Source organism: Chiloscyllium punctatum, chromosome 17 (assembly GCF_047496795.1).
Source record: "Chiloscyllium punctatum isolate Juve2018m chromosome 17, sChiPun1.3, whole genome shotgun sequence".
Taxonomy (NCBI): domain Eukaryota; kingdom Metazoa; phylum Chordata; class Chondrichthyes; order Orectolobiformes; family Hemiscylliidae; genus Chiloscyllium; species Chiloscyllium punctatum.
The window spans coordinates 21,927,874-21,945,956 of NC_092755.1; positions in this window are offsets into that span (position 1 = coordinate 21,927,874).

Sequence of the window (18,083 nt, forward strand, 5' to 3'; positions counted from 1 at the left end):
CTCTCTCACCCATTCTCTCTCACCCCTCGCTCTCGTACCCCTATCTGTCTCACACACCTCTCTCTCACACCCTCTCTCTCACCCCCTCTCTCTCACCCCCTCTCTCCCACACCCTCTCTCTCATACCTCTCTCTCTCTCACCACTTCTCTCTCACCCCTCTCTCTCACCCCTCTCTTTCAGCCCCTCTCACTCTCTCACCCCCCCTCTCTCTCTCACCCCCCCTCTCTCTCTCACCCCCTCTCTCTCACCCATTCTCTCTTACCCTCTCTCTCAGGCCCTCCCTCTCTCACACATCTCTCTCACCCCCTCTCTCTCTTACACCGCCTCTCTCTCTTACAACCCCTCTCTCCCTCACACCCCCTCTCTCTCACCCCGCTTTCTCTCTCATCCCTCTCTCTCTCACATCGCTCTCTCTCATCCCTCTCTCTCTCAACCCTCTCTCTCTCATCCCCTCTCTCACCGCCCCCTCTCTCACCCCTCTCTCTCTCACCCCCTCTCTGTCACACACTCCTCTCTTTCACCCATATTTCTCACACCCCCTCTCTCTCACCCCCTCACTCTCACACCCCTCTCTCTCTCACCCCTCTCTCACTCACGCCCTCTCTCCCTCACCCTGCTCTCTCTGTCATCCCCACTCTAACTCGTCTCTCTCGCACCTTCTTAGCTCTCTCACTCTCTTACCCCCTCTCTCTCATTACTCTCTCTCACCTTCCCTCTCACCTGCTCTTTGCCTGTCTCTCTCTCACCCCCTCTCCTTTCTCACCCGCTCTCTCTTCTACTCCGATCTCTCTCTCATCCCCTCTCTCTTACCCCTCTCTCTCTCTCTCACCCCTCTCTCTCTCTCACCACTCTCTCTCAGGCCCCCTCCCTCTCCCCAGTTTCTCCCACCCTCATCTCTCTCACCCACTTTCTCTCTCACGCCTCTCTCTCTCACACTCTCTCTCACCCCTCTCTCTCTTACCCCTCTCTCTATCTCACCCCCTCTGTCGCAGGCCCTCTCTCTTTCAGCCCCTGTCTCTTTCACCCCTCTATCTCTCTCTTACCTCTCCCTCTCACCCCTCTCTCTCTTACCCTTCTGTATCTCACCCCCTCTCTCTCTCACCCCTCACTCTCTTACCCCTCTCTCTCTCACACACACACCTCTCTCTCTCACCCTCCCTCACACATTCTCGCTCTCAAACCTCTCTCTCTCACCCCTTCTCTCTCACTGCATCTCTCATCCCCCCTCTCTCAGGCCCTCTCTTCCAGCCCCTGTCACTCTCTCACTCACCCTCTCTCTCTCACCCATTCTCTATCACCCCCTCTCTCTCAAGCCCTCTCCCTCACCCCCTCTCTCTCACGCCCTCTCTCACTGCCCCTCTTTCACTCCATCTCTCTCATCCCCTCTCTGTCACACCCCCCTCTCTTTCACCCCTCTTTCTCACACATCCTCTCTCTCCCTCACCCCGCTCTATCTGTCATCCCCTCCCTCTCTCCCCTCTCTCTCACCCTCTCACTCTCTCACAGCCTCTCGTTCTTAGCCCTCTCACTCTCTTATCCACTCCCACTCTCACCACTCTCATTCTCTCCCACCCCTCTCTCTCTCGGCCCCCATCTCTCATTCACCCTCACACCCTCTCTCTAACACCCCCTCTCTCTCTTATCCCTCTCTCTCTTACCCCTCTCTCTTTTACCCGCTCTCTCTCTTACCCCTCTCTCTCCCCCTCTCTCACACCCTCTCTCTCCCCCACTCTCTCTCCCTCTCTCTCCCCCACTCTCACTTACCCCCTTTCTCTTTCACACCTCAATCTTTCTCATCCTCGCTCTCTGTCTGTCACCCACTCACCCTTCTCTCTCATTCCCTTCTCTCTCTCTTTCCCCCTCTCTCTCAACTTCTCTCACCCTCTCTTTCTCTGCCTGTCTCCCTCTCTCACCCCCTCTCTCTTTCTCACCCGCTCTCTCTTCCACCCCGATCTCTCTCACACTCCCTTTCTCTCTCACCCCTCTCTCTCTCACCCCTTTCTCTCTCAACCCTCTCTCATTGCCCTCTCTCTCTCACACCTCTCTCTCACACCCTTATCTCTCTATCACCCTCTCGCTCTCTCCTACCCCTCTCTCTTACCCCTCCCTCTGTCTCGCACCTCTCTCTTTCACACACCTCTCTCTCTCTCACCCCTTCTCTCTCACCCTCTCTTTCACAGCTCCTCTCTCTCTCTCAGCTCCTCTCTCTCTCATCCCTTTCTCTCTCATCGCACTCTCTCTCACACCTCTCTCTCACCCCCTCTCTCGCACCCTCTCTCTCTCATGCATTCTTTCTTTCACCCTCTCTCTCTTACCCCTCTCTTTCACACACCGCTTCTCTCTCTCGCCCGTCTCTCACTCTCACCCCTTTCTCTGTCTCTCATCCCCCTCTCTCTCACCCCCTCTCTCTCACCCTCTCTCTCTCACCCCTTCTCTCTCACCCGCTCTCTTACCCCCTTGCTCTCTCACACACCCCTCTCACCCTCCCCCTCTCTCTCACACCCTTCTCTCTCTCTCACCCTCTCTCTCTCACCCTTTCTCTCTAACCCCTCTCTCTCTTACCCCTGTCTCTCACACACCTCTCTCTCACACACTCTCTCTCACCCCCTTCTCTCTCACACCCTCTCTCTCTCATACCTCTCTCTCTCTCTCACCCCTTCTCTCTCACCCCTCTCTTTCAGCCCCTCTCACTCTCAAACCCCACTCTCTCTCACCCATTTTCTCTCACCCTCTCTCTCAGGCCCTCTCTCTCTCTCACACCTCTCTCTCTTACACCCCCTCTCTCTGACACCCCCTCTCTCTCTTACACCCCCTCTCTCTCTTACACCCCCCTCTCTCTCACCGCGCTCTCTGTTACCCCTCTCTCCCACATCTCTCTCTCTCATCCCTCTCTCTCTCATCCCCTCTCTCACTGCCCCCTCTCTCAACCCTCTCTCTCTCAGCCCCTCTCTCTCACACACCCCTCTCTTTCACCCCCTCACTCTCACACCCCTCTCTCTCTCACCCCTCTCTCTCTCTCACGCCCCTCTCTCAGCCCCTCTCTCTCTCACCCCCGCTCTCCCTCACCCTGCTCTCTCTGTCATCCCCTCGCTCTCTCCTTACTCTCTTACCCACGTCTCTCATGCCTCTCTCTCACCTTCCCTCTCACCTACTCTTTCTCTGCCTGTCTCTCTCTCACTCACTCTCCTTTCTCAAACGCTCTCTCTTCTACTCCGATCTCTCTCACACCCCCTCTCTCTCACCCCTCTCTCTCTCTCTCAGACTCCTCTCTCTATTACCCCTCTTTCTGTCTCACACCACTCTCTCTCTCTCTCAGCCCTCTCCCCAGTCTCTCCCACCCTGATCTCTCTCACACACCTTCTCTCTCATGCCTCTCTCTCTCACCATCTCTCTCACCCCTCTCTCTTACCCCTCTCTCTATCTCACCCCCTCTCAGGCCCTCTCTCTCTCTCACACCCTCCCTCTCACCCCTCTCTTTCACCCCCTCTCTCTCACAGCCCCTCTTTCACCCCCTCTCTCATCCCCTCTCTGTCACACACCCCTCTCTTTCACCCCTCTTTCTCACACATCCTCTCCTTCACCCCTTCACTCTCTCACCCCTCTCTTTCACTCACCCTCTCTCTCCCACCCATTCTCTATCACATCGTCTCTCTCAGGCCCTCTCCCTCTCTCACCCCCTCTCTCTCACCCCCTCTCTCACTGCCCCTCTTTCACCCCCTCTCTCTCATCCCCTCTCTGTCACACCCCCCTCTCTTTCACCCCTCTTTCTCACACATCCTCTCTCTCACCCCCTCACTCTCACACCCCTCTCTCCCACATCTCTCTCTCTCATCCCTCTCTCTCTCATCCCTCTCTCTCAGCCCTCTCTCACTGCCCCCTCTCTCAACCCCCTCTCTCTCAACCCCTCTCTATCACACAGCCCTCTCTTTCACCCCTCTTTCTCTCACCCCCTCTCTCTCACCCCCCTCACTCTCACACCCCTCTCTTTCTCACCCTGCTCTCTCTCTCACCCCTCTCTCTCTCTCACCCCTCTCTCTGTCTCACCCCCTCTCTCCCTCACCCAGCTCTATCTGTCATCCCCTCCCTCTCTCCCCCTCTCTCACCCTCTCACACTCTCTCACACCCTCTCTTTCTTAGCCCTCTCACTCTCTTATCCCCTCCCACTCTCACCACTCTCATTCTCTCTCACCCCTCTTTCTTCTCAGTCCCCTGTCTCTCATTCACCCTCACACCCTCTCTCTGACACCCCCTCTCTCTCACACCCCCTCTCTCTCACATATTCTCTCTCTCATACCTCTCTCTCTCACCTCTTCTCTCTCACTGCCTCTCTCATCCCCCCTCTCTCAGGCACTCTCTTCCAGCCACTCTCACTCTCTAACCCCTCTCTTTCAATCACCCTCTCTCTCCCACCCATTCTCTATCACATCGTCTCTCTCAGGCCCTCTCTCTCTCTCACCCCCTCTCTCTCACCCCCTCTCTCACTGCCCCTCTTTCACCCCCTCCCTCTCATCCCCTCTCTGTCACACCCCCCTCTCTTTCACCCCTCTTTCTCACACATCCTCTCTCTCACCCCCTCACTCTCACACCCCTCTCTCCCACATCTCTCTCTCTCATCCCTCTCTCTCTCATCCCTCTCTCTCAGCCCTCTCTCACTGCCCCGTCTCTCAACCCCCTCTCTCTCAACCCCTCTCTATCACACAGCCCTCTCTTTCACCCCTCTTTCTCTCACCCCCTCTCTCTCACCCCCCCTCACTCTCACACCCCTCTCTTTCTCACACTGCTCTCTCTCTCACGCCCTCTCTCTCACCCCTCTCTCTCTCTCACCCCTCTCTCTGTCTCACCCCCTCTCTCCCTCACTCAGCTCTATCTGTCATCCCCTCCCTCTCTCCCCCTCTCTCACCCTCTCACACTCTCTCACACCCTCTCTTTCTTAGCCCTCTCACTCTCTTATCCCCTCCCACTCTCACCACTCTCATTCTCTCTCACCCCTCTCTCTCTCAGTCCCCTGTCTCTCATTCACCCACACACCCTCTCTCTGACACCCCCTCTCTCTCACACCCCCTCTCTCTCACATATTCTCTCTCTCATACCTCTCTCTCTCACCTCTTCTCTCTCACTGCCTCTCTCATCCCCCCTCTCTCAGGCACTCTCTTCCAGCCACTCTCACTCTCTAACCCCTCTCTTTCAATCACCCTCTCTCTCTCACCCATTCTCTATCACAACGTCTCTCTCAGGCCCTCTCTCTCTCTCTCACCCCTCTCTCTCTCACCTTCTCTCTATCACCCCCTCTCTCTCACCCCTCTCTCTCATCCCCTCTCTGTCACAATCCCCCTCTCTTTCACCCCTCTTTCTCACACATCCTCTCTCTCACCCCCATCACTCTCACACACCCCTCTCTCTCACCCCTCTCTCTCTCTCACCCCCTCTATCCCTCACCCCGCTCTATCTGTCATCCCCTTCCTCTCTCCCACTCTCTCACCCTCTCACACTCTCTCACTCTCTCATACCCTCTCTTTCGTAGCCCTCTCACTCTCTTATCACCTCCCACTCTCACCACTCTCATTCTCTCTCACCCCTCTCTCAGTCCCCTGTCTCTCATTCACCCTCACCCCCTCTCTCTCGCACCCCCTCTCTCTAACACCCCCTCTCTCTAACACCCCCTCTCTCGAACACCCCCTCTATCTAACACCCCCTCTCTCTCTTGCCCCTCTCTCTCTCACCCCTCTCGCTCTTACCCCTCTCTCTTTTACCCCCTTTCTCTCTTACCCCTCTCTCTACCCCCTCTCTCTCACCCCCCTCTCACACCCTCTCTCTCCCCCACTCTCTCCTCCCTCTCTCTCCCCCACTCTCACTTACCCCCTTTCTCTTTCTCACCCCGATCTTTCTCATCCTCCCTCTCTCTCTCACCCTCTCACCCTTCTCTCTCTTTCCCCTCTCTCTTATCTCTCTCTCAATCATCTCTCTCACCTTCTCTCTCACCCACTCTTTCTCTGCCTGTCTCTCTCTCTCATCCCCTCTCTCTTTCTCACCCGCTCTCTCTTCCACCCTGATCTTTCTCACACTCCCTCTCTCTCTCACCCCCCTCTCTCTCTCCCTCTCACTTTTTATCTCTCAACCCTCTCTCATTACCCTCTCTCTCACACACACACCTCTCTCTAACACCCTTATCTCTCTCTCACACTCTCTCTCTCTCTCCTACACCTCTCTCTTACCCCTATCTCTGTCTCGCACCTCTCTCTCTCTCACCCCTTTTCTCTCACCCGCGCTCTCTGGCCCTCTCTTTCAGCCACTCTCTTTCTCACACCCCCCTCTCTCTCACACACCTCTCTCTCAACCCACTGTCTCTCTCACACCCCTCTCTCTCTCTCATCCCTCTCTCTCTCACCCCTCTCTCCCTTACCCTCTCTCTCGCACACCTCTCTCTCTCTCACCCTGTCTCTCACCTCCCTCTCTCTCACACCCTTCTCTCTCTCTCTCACCATTTCTCTCTCAACCCTCTCTCTCATTACCTCTCTCTCTCACAGACCTCTCTCTCTCACACCCTTCTCTCTCTCTCACTCCCCCTCTCTCACGCCTCTTTCTCACCTTCTCTCACTCTCCCTTTCTTTCTCAGCCTGTCTCTCTCTCACCCCCTCTCTATTTCTCACCCGCGCTCTCTTCCACTCCGATCTCTCTCTCACACCCCCTCACTCTCTAACCCCTCTCTCTCACCCCTCTCTCTCAGCCCGCCTCTCGCTCTCTCCTCAGTCTCTCCCACCCTGATCTCTCTCGCACACCTTCTCTCTCACGCCTCTCTCTCACACCCTCTCTCTCTTGCCCCTCTCTCTCACCCCCTCTCTCTCATCCCCTCTCTCTCAGCCTGTCTCTCTTTCACCCCCTGTCTCTTTCTCACCCACTCTCTCTCCCTCACCCTTCTCTCTCTTACCCGTCTCTCTCTCTCTCACACCTATTTCTCTCAACTTCTCTCTCTCGCCCCTTCTCTCTCACCCTCTCTTTCGCAGCCCCCTCTCTCTCTCATCCCCTCTCTCTCCCCAGTGTCTCCCACCCTGATCTCTCACAGCCCCTCTCTCTCTCACCACTCGCTCACTCTCTCATCCCTCTCTCTCACACCTCTCTCTCTCTCTCGCCCCGTCTCTCTCATCCCCTCTCTCTCACCCTCTCTCTCAGGACCTCTCTCTCTCTCACCCCTCTCTCCCTCACCTCTCTCTCTCTCTCTTACACCGCTTCTCTCTCTCTCACCCCTCTCTCTCACCCTCTCTCACCCTCTCTATTCTGACACCTCTCTCTCTCACTTCGCCCTCTCTCTCTCGCCTTCTCTCTCTCCTACCGCTCTCTCTATCTCTCACCTCTCTCTGTCACCCTCTCTCTCACCCCCTCTCTCTCAGGGCATCTCTTTCAGCCCCTAGCTCTCTCACACCCGTCTCTCTCTCTCACCCTCTCTCTCAACCCTCTCTCTCTCAACCCTCTCTATCTTACCCTTCTCTCTCTTACCCCTCTCTCTCTCACACCTCTCTCTCACTCTCTCTCTCTCACACCCTCTCTCTCTCCTACCCCTCCTTTTCTTACCCCCCCCCCCTCTCACCTCTCTTTCTCTCACCGGCTCTCTCTCACCCCTTCTCTCTCACCCCCTCTCTCACCCCCTCACTCTCAGGCCCTCTCTTTCAGCCCCTCTCTCTCACACACCTCTCTCTCAACCCCGTCTCTCTCACACCCCTCTCTCCCTCATCCTCTCTCTCACTTACCCCACTCTCACACACCTCTCCCTCTCACCCTCTTTCTCACGCCCCTCTCTTTCTCTCTCACCCCCTCTCTCTCACACCGCTTCTCTATCTCACCCTCTCTCTCGCCCCTCTCTCTTACCCCTTTTCTCTCACCCCCTCCCTCACCCCCTCTCTCTCAGCCCTCTCTCTCTCTCTCTCAGCCCCCCTCTCTCTCCCCAGTCTCTCCCACCCTGATCTCTCTCACACACCTTCTCTATCACGCCTCTCTCCCTCATCCTCTCTCTCACTTTCCCCTCTCTCACACACCTCTCCCTCTCACCCTCTCCCTCACCCCTCTCTCTCCCTCACCCCCTCTATCTCACCCCCACTCTCTCTCAGCCTGTCTCTCTGTCACCCCCTATCTCTTTATCACCAGCTCTCTCTTCCACCCTGATCTCTCTCACACCCACTCTCTCCCTCACCCCTCTCTCTCCCTCACCCTTCGCTCTCTCTTACCCGTCTCTCTCTCTCTCTCTCATCCTCTCTCTCTCACCCCCTCTCTCTCACCGCCTCTCTCTCACCCCTTCTCTCTCACACCCTCTCTTTCACCCTCTCTCTCTCAGCCTGTCTCTCTCTCTCACCCCCTGTCTCTTTCACAACAACTCTCTCTTCCACCCCGATCTCTCTCACACCCCTCTCTCCCTCATCCTCTCTCTCACTTTCCCCTCTCTGACACACCTCTCCCTCTCACCCTTTCTCTCACCCCCTCTCTCTCTCTCTCACCCCTCTCTCTTACCCCTCTCTCTCACACCGCTTCTGTCTCTCACCCTCTCTCTCTCTCGCCCATCTCTCTTACCCCTCTTTCTCTCACACACCTCTTTCTCATCCACCTGTCTCTCACCCCTTCTCTCTTACCCCCTCTCTTTCACCCTCTCTCTCTCTCAGCCTGTCTCTCTCTCACCCCCTGTCTCTTTCACACCCGCTCTCTCTTCCACCCCGATCTCTCTCACACCCGCTCTCTAACTCACCCCCCTCTCTCTCAACCCTCTCTCTCACCTCTCTCTCTGTCTCACCCCCCTCTCTCTTTCCCATCTCTCTCTCACACACACCCTTCTCTCTCAACCTCTCTCTCTCACCTCTTCTCTCTCACCTTCTCTTTCGCAGCCCCCCCCTCTCTCTCACATCCCCTCCCTCACCCAAGTCTCTCCCGCCCTAATCTCTCTCAGAGCCCCTCTCTCTCTCACCCCTCCCTCACTCTCTCATCCCTCTCTCTCTCATCCTTCTCTCTCTCACTCTTCTCTCTCTTACCCCTCTCTTTCTCTGACACCGCTTCTCTCACTATCACGCCTCTCACACTCTCACCCCTCTCTCTCTCTCACCCTCTCTCTCTCACCTCTCTTTCTCTCATCCTCTCTCTCTCACCCCTTCTCTCTCACCCCCTCTCTCACCCCCTCTCTCTGAGTCCCTCTCTTTCAGCCCCTCTCTCTGTCACACACCCCTCTCTCTCACACACCTCTCTCTCAACCCCGTCTCTCTCACACCCCTCTCTCCCTCATCCTCTCTCTCGCTTTCCCCTCTCTCACAAACCTCTCCCTCTCACCCTTTCTCTCAACCCCATCTCTCTCACCCTTCTCTCTCTTACCCCTCTCTCTCACACCTCTTCTCTCTCTCACCCTCTCTCTCTCTCGCCCATCTCTCTTACCCCTCTCTCTCTCACACACCTCTTTCTCACCCACCTCTCTCTCACCCTCTCTCTCCCTCTCTCTCTCACCCCTTCTCTCTTAGCCCCTCTCTTTCACCCTCTCTCTCAGCCTGTCTCTCTCTCTCAACCCTGTCTCTTTCACACCCGCTCTGTCTTCCACCCCGATCTCTCTCACACCCGCTCTCTAACTCTCTCTCTCTGTCTCTCTCTCAACCCTCTCTCTCACCTCTCTCTCTGTCTCACCCCTCTCTCTCTTTCCCATCTCTCTCTCTCTCACACACCCTTCTCTCTCAACCTCTCTCTCTCACCCCTTCTTTCTCACCTTCTCTTTCGCAGCCCCTCTCACTCTTTCTCACATCCCCTCCCTCACCCCAGTCTCTACCACCCTGATCTCTCTCAGAGCCGCTCTCTCACCCCTCCCTCACTGTCTCATCCCTCTCTCTCTCATCCCTCTCTCTCTCACTCCTCCCTTACCCCTCTCTTTCTCTTACACCGCTTCTCTCTCTATCACGCCTCTCTCACTGTCACCCCTCTCTCTCTCTCACCCTCTCTCTCTCACCTCTCTTTCTCTCAGCCTCTCTCTCTCACCCCTTCTCTGTCACCCCCTCTCTCACCCCTCTCTCTGAGGCCCTCTCTTTCAGCCCCTCTCTCTCTCACACACACCCCTCTCTCACACACCTCTCTCTCAACCCCGTCTCTCTCACACCCCTCTCTCTCTCATCCCCACTCTCTCACCCCTCTCTCTCTTCCGCCTCTCTCTCTCATACACCTCTCTATCTCACCCTTTCTCTCACCCCCCTCTCTCTCTCACCCCTCTCTCTCTTACCCTTCTCTCTCTCACACCGCTTCTCTCTTTCACCCTCTCTCTCTCACCCCTCTCTCTTACCGCTCTCTCTCTCACACACACACCTCTCTCTCACCCACCTCTCTCTCACCCTCTCTCTCTCACCCCCTCTCTCTCACACCCTCTCTCTCTCACAGCTCTCTCTCTCACCCACCTCTCTCTCACCCTCTCTCTCTCACCCCCTCTCTCTCACACCCTCTCTCTCTCACAGCTCTCTCTCTCACCCCTTCTCTCTCACTGCCTCTCTCACACCCCCTCTCAGGCCCTATTTTTCCACACCTCGCACTCTCTCCCCCTCTCTCTCTCACCCCTCTCTCTCTCACCCCCTCTCTCTCTCACCCCCTCTCTCTCTCACCCCCTCTCGCTCACACCTCTCTCTCTCACCCACCTCTCTCTCACCCTCTCTCTCTCACCCCCTCTCTCTCACACCCTCTCTCTCTCACAGCTCTCTCTCTCACCCACCTCTCTCTCACCCTCTCTCTCTCACCCCCTCTCTCTCACACCCTCTCTCTCTCACAGCTCTCTCTCTCACCCCTTCTCTCTCACTGCCTCTCTCACACCCCCTCTCAGGCCCTATTTTTCCACACCTCGCACTCTCTCCCCCTCTCTCTCTCACCCCTCTCTCTCTCACCCCCTCTCTCTCTCACCCCCTCTCTCTCTCACCCCCTCTCGCTCACACCTCTCTCTCTCACCCACCTCTCTCTCACCCTCTCTCTCTCACCCCCTCTCTCTCACACCCTCTCTCTCTCACAGCTCTCTCTCTCACCCACCTCTCTCTCACCCTCTCTCTCTCAACCCCGTCTCTCTCACACCCCTCTCTCTCTCATCCCCACTCTCTCACCCCTCTCTCTCTTCCGCCTCTCTCTCTCATACACCTCTCTATCTCACCCTTTCTCTCACCCCCCTCTCTCTCTCACCCCTCTCTCTCTTACCCTTCTCTCTCTCACACCGCTTCTCTCTTTCACCCTCTCTCTCTCACCCCTCTCTCTTACCGCTCTCTCTCTCACACACACACCTCTCTCTCACCCACCTCTCTCTCACCCTCTCTCTCTCACCCCCTCTCTCTCACACCCTCTCTCTCTCACAGCTCTCTCTCTCACCCACCTCTCTCTCACCCTCTCTCTCTCACCCCCTCTCTCTCACACCCTCTCTCTCTCACAGCTCTCTCTCTCACCCCTTCTCTCTCACTGCCTCTCTCACACCCCCTCTCAGGCCCTATTTTTCCACACCTCGCACTCTCTCCCCCTCTCTCTCTCACCCCCTCTCTCTCTCACCCCCTCTCTCTCTCACCCCCTCTCTCTCTCACCCCCTCTCTCTCTCACCCCCTCTCGCTCACACCTCTCTCGCTCACCCTCTCTCTCTCAACCCTCTCTCTCACTTGCCCGTCTCTCTCTCTCTCTCACCCTCTTTCTTACCCCTCTCTCACCCCCTCTCTCTCTCAGCCTGTCTCTCTGTTACCCGCTGTCTCTTTCTCACCCTCTCTCTCTTCCACCTCCATCTCGCTCACACCCCCCTCTCCCTCACCCCTCTCTCTCCCTCACCGCTCGCGTTCTCTTACCCGCCTCTATTTCTCATCCTCTCTCTCTTACCCCTCTCTCTCCTCCCCTCTCTTTCAACTTCTCTTTCTCAGCCTGTCTCTCTCTCACCCAGACGGATCACATTCTGATGTATTGAGAGAACAGTTTCTGAGGTACTGAGAGAGCTCTTTCTGAGGTACTGAGGGAGCACTTTCTGAGGTATAGAGGGAGCACTTTCTGAGGTATTGAGGGAGCATTATCTGATGTACTGAGGAAGCACTGTCTGAGGTACTGAGGGAGTACTTTCTGAGGTATTGAGCAAGCACTATCGGAGGTATTGAGGGTGCACTATCGGAGGTATTGAGGGTGCACTATCGGAGGTATTGAAGGTGCACTATCGGAGGTATTGAGGGTGCACTATCTGAGGTATTGAGCAAGCACTATCTGAGGTAATGAGGGAGCACTATCGGAGGTATTGAGTGTGCACTATCTAAGGTATTGAAGGAGGACATTCTGAGGTACTGAGGGAGCACTTTCTGAGGTATTGAGAAACACTGTCTGAGGTACTGAGGAAGCACTTCCTGAGGTATTGGGGAAGCACTTTCTAAGGTAGTGAGGAAGCACTTCCTGAGGCATTGGGGAAGCATGATGTGATGTATTGAGGGAGCAGTTTCTGAGGGACTGAAAGAGAACTTTCTGAGTTATTGAGGGAACACTTTCTGAGGTATAGAGGGAGCTCCTTATCAGGTATTGAGAGAGTACTTTCGGAGGTATTGAGGGTGCACTATCTGTAGTGCTGAGGAAGCACTATCTGAGGTAGTGAGGGAGCACTATCTGAGGTATTGAGGGAGCATTTTCTAAGGTAGTGAGAGACCGCTATCTGTGGCATTGAGTGACCACTTTCTGAGGTATTGAGGGAGTACTATCTGTGGAACTGAGGGACCACTTCATGTGGTATTGAGCGAGCTCTTTGTGTGGCATTGAGGAAGCACTTTCTGAGGTACTGAGGGAGCAGTATCTGAGGTATTGAGGAGCACTTCGTGAAGTATTGGGGAAGCACTATGTGAGGTATTGAGGGAGCACTGACTGACGTAGTGAGGCAGCACTTCCTGAGGTATCGGGAAGCCCAATGTGAGGTATTGAGGGAGCAGTTTCTGAGGTACTGAGAGAGAACTTTCTGAGTTATTGAGGGAATACTTTCTGAGGTATTGAGGGAGCTCCTTATCAGGTATTGAGAGAGTACTTTCTGAGGTATTGAGGGTGCAATATCTGAGGTACTGAGGAAGCACATTCAGAGGTTTTGAGCAAGCACTATCTGAGGTATTGAGGGAGTACTATCTCAGGCACAGAGGGAGCACTTTCTGACATATTCAGGGCGCACGTTCTGAGGTATTGAGGATACACTATCTGAGGTATTGAGGGAGCAGTTTCTGAGGTACTGAGAGAGCACTTTCTGAGATACTGAGGGAGCACTTTCTGAGGCATTGAGGTAGCAAATCTGAGGTACTGTGGAAGCACTATCTGAGGTATTGAGGAAACACTATCTGATGTACTGACGAAGCACTATCTGAGGTACTGAGGGAGCACTATTTGACGTATTGAGGAAGCAATTTTCGAGTGTTGAGGAAGCATTATCTGAGGCATTGAAAGAGCACTTTCTGAGGAATTGAGGGTGCACTATCTGAGATTTTGAGGGAGCACTTTCTGAGGTACTGAGGGTGCACTATCTGAGGTATTGAGGGAGCTCTTTCTGAGGTATTGGGCAAGTAGTTTCTGAGGTACTTAGCGAGAACTTTCTGAGGTATTGAAGAAGCACTTCCTGAGGTATTGAGGAAGCACTATCTGAGGTACTGAGGGAGCACTTTCTGAGGTATTGAGAAGCACTGTCTGAGGTACTGAGGAAGCACTATCTGGGGTATTGAGGGATTACGTCTGAGGTATTGAGGAAGCACTATCTGAGGTACCGAGGAAACACTATCTGATGTACTTAGGGAGCACTATGTGAGGTATGGGGGGAGATCTATCTGTGGTATTGAAGAAGCACTATCTCAGGTCCTGAGGAAGCACTACCTGATGTATTGAGGGAGCACTTTCTGAGTTACTGAGGGACACTTTCTGAGGTATTGTGGTAGCATATCTGAGGTATTGAGGAAGCACTATTTGTGTTATTGTGGGAGCATTTTATGAGGTACTGAGAGCAATTTCTGAGGAATTCAGAGAGCACTTTCTGAGGTATTGAGAGAGCACATTCTCAGGTATTGAGGAAGCACTATCTGATGTACTGAGGAAGCACTTTCTGAGTTACTGAGGCAGCACATTCTGAAGTATTGAGGGAACACTTTTTGAGGTATTGAGGGAAGGATTATCTGAGGTATTGAGGGAGTAATTTCTGACTTATAGCGTGTGCACTTTCTAAGGTATTGAGGGAGCACTATCTGAGATATTGTGCGAGCATTATCTAAAGTATTGAGGGAGCCCTTTCTGAGGTATTGAGGGAGCACTTTTTGAGGTATTGAGGGAAGGACTATCTGAGGTATAGAGGGTGCACTATCTGAAGTACTGAGAAGCACTTTCTGAGGTATAGAGGGTCCCCTATCTGAGTATTGAGGGAGCTCCTTTTGAGGTCTCTCTTGTCGTCCCCGGTGTCTCTCTCCCCTGGTCTCTCCTCAAACCCGGTCTCTCTCGCTTCCAGTTTCTCTTGCTCCCGGTCTCTCTCATCAACCCCGGTCTCTCGTCACCCCCAGTCTTTCTCGCCCCTGGTCTCTCAGGTGACCCCAGTCTCTCTCGCCCCCTGGTCTCTCTTGCCCCCCCCCTGGGTCGCTCGTCACCCCCCAGTCTCTCTAGCCCCCAGTCTCTCACATCACTCCCTCTCTCTCACCCCACGGTCTCTCTCGCGCCTGGTCTCTCTCGTCGTCCCCAGTCGCTCTCGCCCCCAGTCTCTCGCCCACCCCCACCCCCGTCTCTCTCACCCCCGGTCTCTCTTGTCATCCCCTCTCTCTTGACCCCAGTCTCTCTCGTCACCCCCGGTCTCTCTTGCCCCCGTTCTCTCTCGCACCCCGGTCTCTCTCTCTCCCGTGCTCTCTAGTCCCCGGTCTCTCACCCCCCGGTCTCTCTCTCTCCCGTGCTCTCTAGTCCCCAGTCTCTCACCCCCTGGTCTCTCTCGCCCGCAGTCTCTCTCTCGCCCCCGTTCTCTCTCGCACCCGGTCTCTCTCTCTCCCGTGCTCTCTAGTCCCCGGTCTCTCACCCCCCGTTCTCTCTCGCCCGCAGTCTCTCTCTCGCCCCCGTTCTCTCTCGCACCCAATCTCTCTCGTCACCCCCCGTCTCTCTCACCCCCGGTCTCTATCACCCCCCGGTCTCTCTCTCTCTCTCTCTCTTGCCCTGGTCTCTCTCTCGTCCCGTGGCCTGTCTCTCGACCCCAGTCTCTATCACCCCGGTCTCTCTCTCTCACCACAGTCTCTCTCTTGCCCTCAGTCTGTCTCGACTCTCCAGACTCTCTTGTCAACCCCTCTCTCTCACTCCCCCGGTCTCTCTCGCCCCCAGTCTCTCTCACCCACCACCCCCCCACCCCGTCTCTCTTGCCCCCAGTCTCTCGCACAACCCCCATCTCTCTCGCACCCAGTCTCTCTCATCATCCCCTCTCTCTCACCCCCCTTTCCCTCTCGCCCGCGGGCTCTCTTGACCCCGGTCTCTCTCGTCACCCCTGGTCTCTCTCGCCCACAGTCTCTCTAATTGCCCCCGGTCTCTCTCGCCCCCGGTCTCTTTCGCACCTGGTCTATCTCACCCCCCAGTGTCTCATCACCCCGGTCTCCCTCGCCCCCATTCTCTCTCTCGCCCCGGACTCTCTCTCGCCCCCAGTCTCTCATCACCCCCGGTCTCCCTCGCCCCCATTCTCTCTCTCGCCCCCGGACTCTCTCTCGCCCCCAGTCTCTCTCTCGCCCCCAGTTTCTCTCTCGCCCCAGTCTCTCTCTCACTCCGTTCTCTCCAGCTCCCGTTCTCTCTCTCGCCCCCAGTTTCTCTCTTGCCCCCAGTTTCTCTCTCTCGCCCCCAATCTATCTCTCTCTCGCTCCCATTCTCTCTCTCGCCCCCAGTTTCTCTCTTGCCCCAGTTTCTCTCTCGCCCCCAGTTTCTCTCTCGCTCCCCGTTCTCTCTCTCTCTCACCCCCCATTCTCTCTCTCGCTCCCGTTTTCTCTCTCTCACCCCCAGTCTCTCTCTCTTGCCCCCGGTTTCTCTCTCGCCCCCGGACTCTCTCTCGCCCCTGCTTTCTCTCTCGCCCCCAGTCTCTCTCTCACCCCCTGTTTCTCTCTCGCCCCAAGTTTCTCTCTCGCTCCCGGTCTCTCTCTCGCCCCCTGGTTTCTCTCTCGCCCCAGATCTCTCTCGCCCCCGTTCTCTTTCTTGCCCCTGGTTTCTCTCTCGCCCCTAGTCTCTCTCTTGCCCCTGGTTTCTCTCTCGCCCCCAGTCTCTGTCTCTCCCCCGTTCCCTCTCTCACCCCCGGTTTCTCTCTCGCCCCTAGTCTCTCTCTCTCGCACCCGGTTTCTCTCTCGCCCCCAGTTTCTCTCTCACCCCCAGTTTCTCCCTCGCCCCCAGTTTCTCTCTCGCTCCCATTCTCTTTCTCGCCCCCCAGTCTCTCTCTCGCCCCTGGTTTCTCTCTCACCCCCAGTTTCTCTCTCGCTCCCAGTTTCTCTCTCGCCCCCATTCTCTCTCTCACGCCCCCAGTCTCTCTCTCGTCCCTGGTTTCTCTCTTCACCCCCAGTCTCTCTCTTGCCCCCGGTCTCTCTCTCTCTCTCGCCCCCGGTCTGTCACGTCACTCCTGGTCTATCGTCACCCCCGGTCTCTCATCAACCCCGGTCTCCCTCGCTCCCGGTCTCCCTCGGCCTCAGTCTCTATCGTCCCTCGGTCTCTCTCTTCACCATTGGTCTCACTCACCCCCGGTCTCTCTTGTCGCCTCCGGTCTCTCTCGCCCCTGGTCACTCTTCAATCCCGGTCTCTCTCGCTCCCAGTATCTCTCGCCCCTGTCTCTTTCGCACTTGGTCTATCTCGACCCTGGTCTCTCTCTCGTGCCCGTTCTCCTTCTTGCCCCCGGTTTCTCTCTCGCCCCCGTCTCTCTATCGTCCCCGGACTCCCTCGCACCCGTTCTCTTTCTCACCCCCAGTCTCTCTCTCGCGCCTGGTTTCTCTCTCGCCCCCAGTCTCTGTCTCGCCCCCAGTCTCTCTCGCCCCCAGTCTCTCTCTCGCCCCCAGGATCTCTCTCGCCCCCGGTCCCTCTCTCACTCCCGTTCTCTGTCTCGCCCCCAGTCTCTCTCTCGCCCCGGGTTTCTCTCTCGCACCCCGTTCTATCTCTCACCCCCGGTCTCTATCGCCCCCCCCGTCTCTCTCTCGCCCCCAGTCTCTCGCTCGTCCCCGGTCTCTCTCTCACTCCCGTTCTCGGTCTCGCCCCCAGTCTCTCTCTTGCCCCCAGTTTCTCTCTCGCCCCCGTTCTCTCTCTCGCCCCCGGTCTCTCTCGCCCCCAGTCTCTCTCTCGCCCCCGGTCTCTCTCGCCCCCAGTCTCTCTCTCGCCCCCGGTCTCTCTCGCGCCCCCAGTCCTCTCTCTCGCCCCCGTTCTCTCTCTCGCCCCCGGTCTCTCTCGCCCCCAGTCTCTCTCTCGCCCCCGTTCTCTCTCTTACCCCCGGTCTCTCTCTCACTCCCATTCTCTGTCTCGCCCCCGGTCTCTCTCTCGCCCCTGGTTTCTCTCTCGCCCCCAGTCTCTCTCTCGCCCCCATTCTCTCTCTCGTCCCCGTTCTCTCTCTCGCCCCCAGTCTCTGTCTCGCCCCCAGTCTCTCTCTCGTCCCCCGGTCTCCCTCGCTCCAATTCTCTCTCTTGCCCCCGGTCTCTCTCTCGCTCCCGTCTCTCTCTTGCCCCCGGTTTCTCTCTTGCCCCCATTCTCTCTCTCGCTCCTTTCTCTCTCTTGCCCCCGGTTTCTCTCTTGCCCCCGTTCTCTCTCGCCCCTAGTTTCTCTCTCGCCCCCAGTCTCTCTCTCACCCCCCCTTCTCTCTCTCGCCCCCGGTTTCTCTCTCGCCCCCGGTCTCTCTCTCGCCCCCGGTTTCCCTCTCTTGCCCCCGTTCTCTCTCTCGCCCCCAGTCTCTCTCTCGCCCCCACTCTCTCTCTCACCCCCAGTCCTCTCTCTCGCCCCCAGTTTCTCTCTCACTCCCGTTCTCTCTCTAGTCCCCGGTTTCCCTCTCATTCCCATTCTCTCTCTCGCCCCCAGTCTCTCTCTGTCATCCCCTGTCTCTCTCTCACTCCCGTTCTCTCTCTCTTGCCCCCAGTCTCTCTCTCGCCCCCGTTCT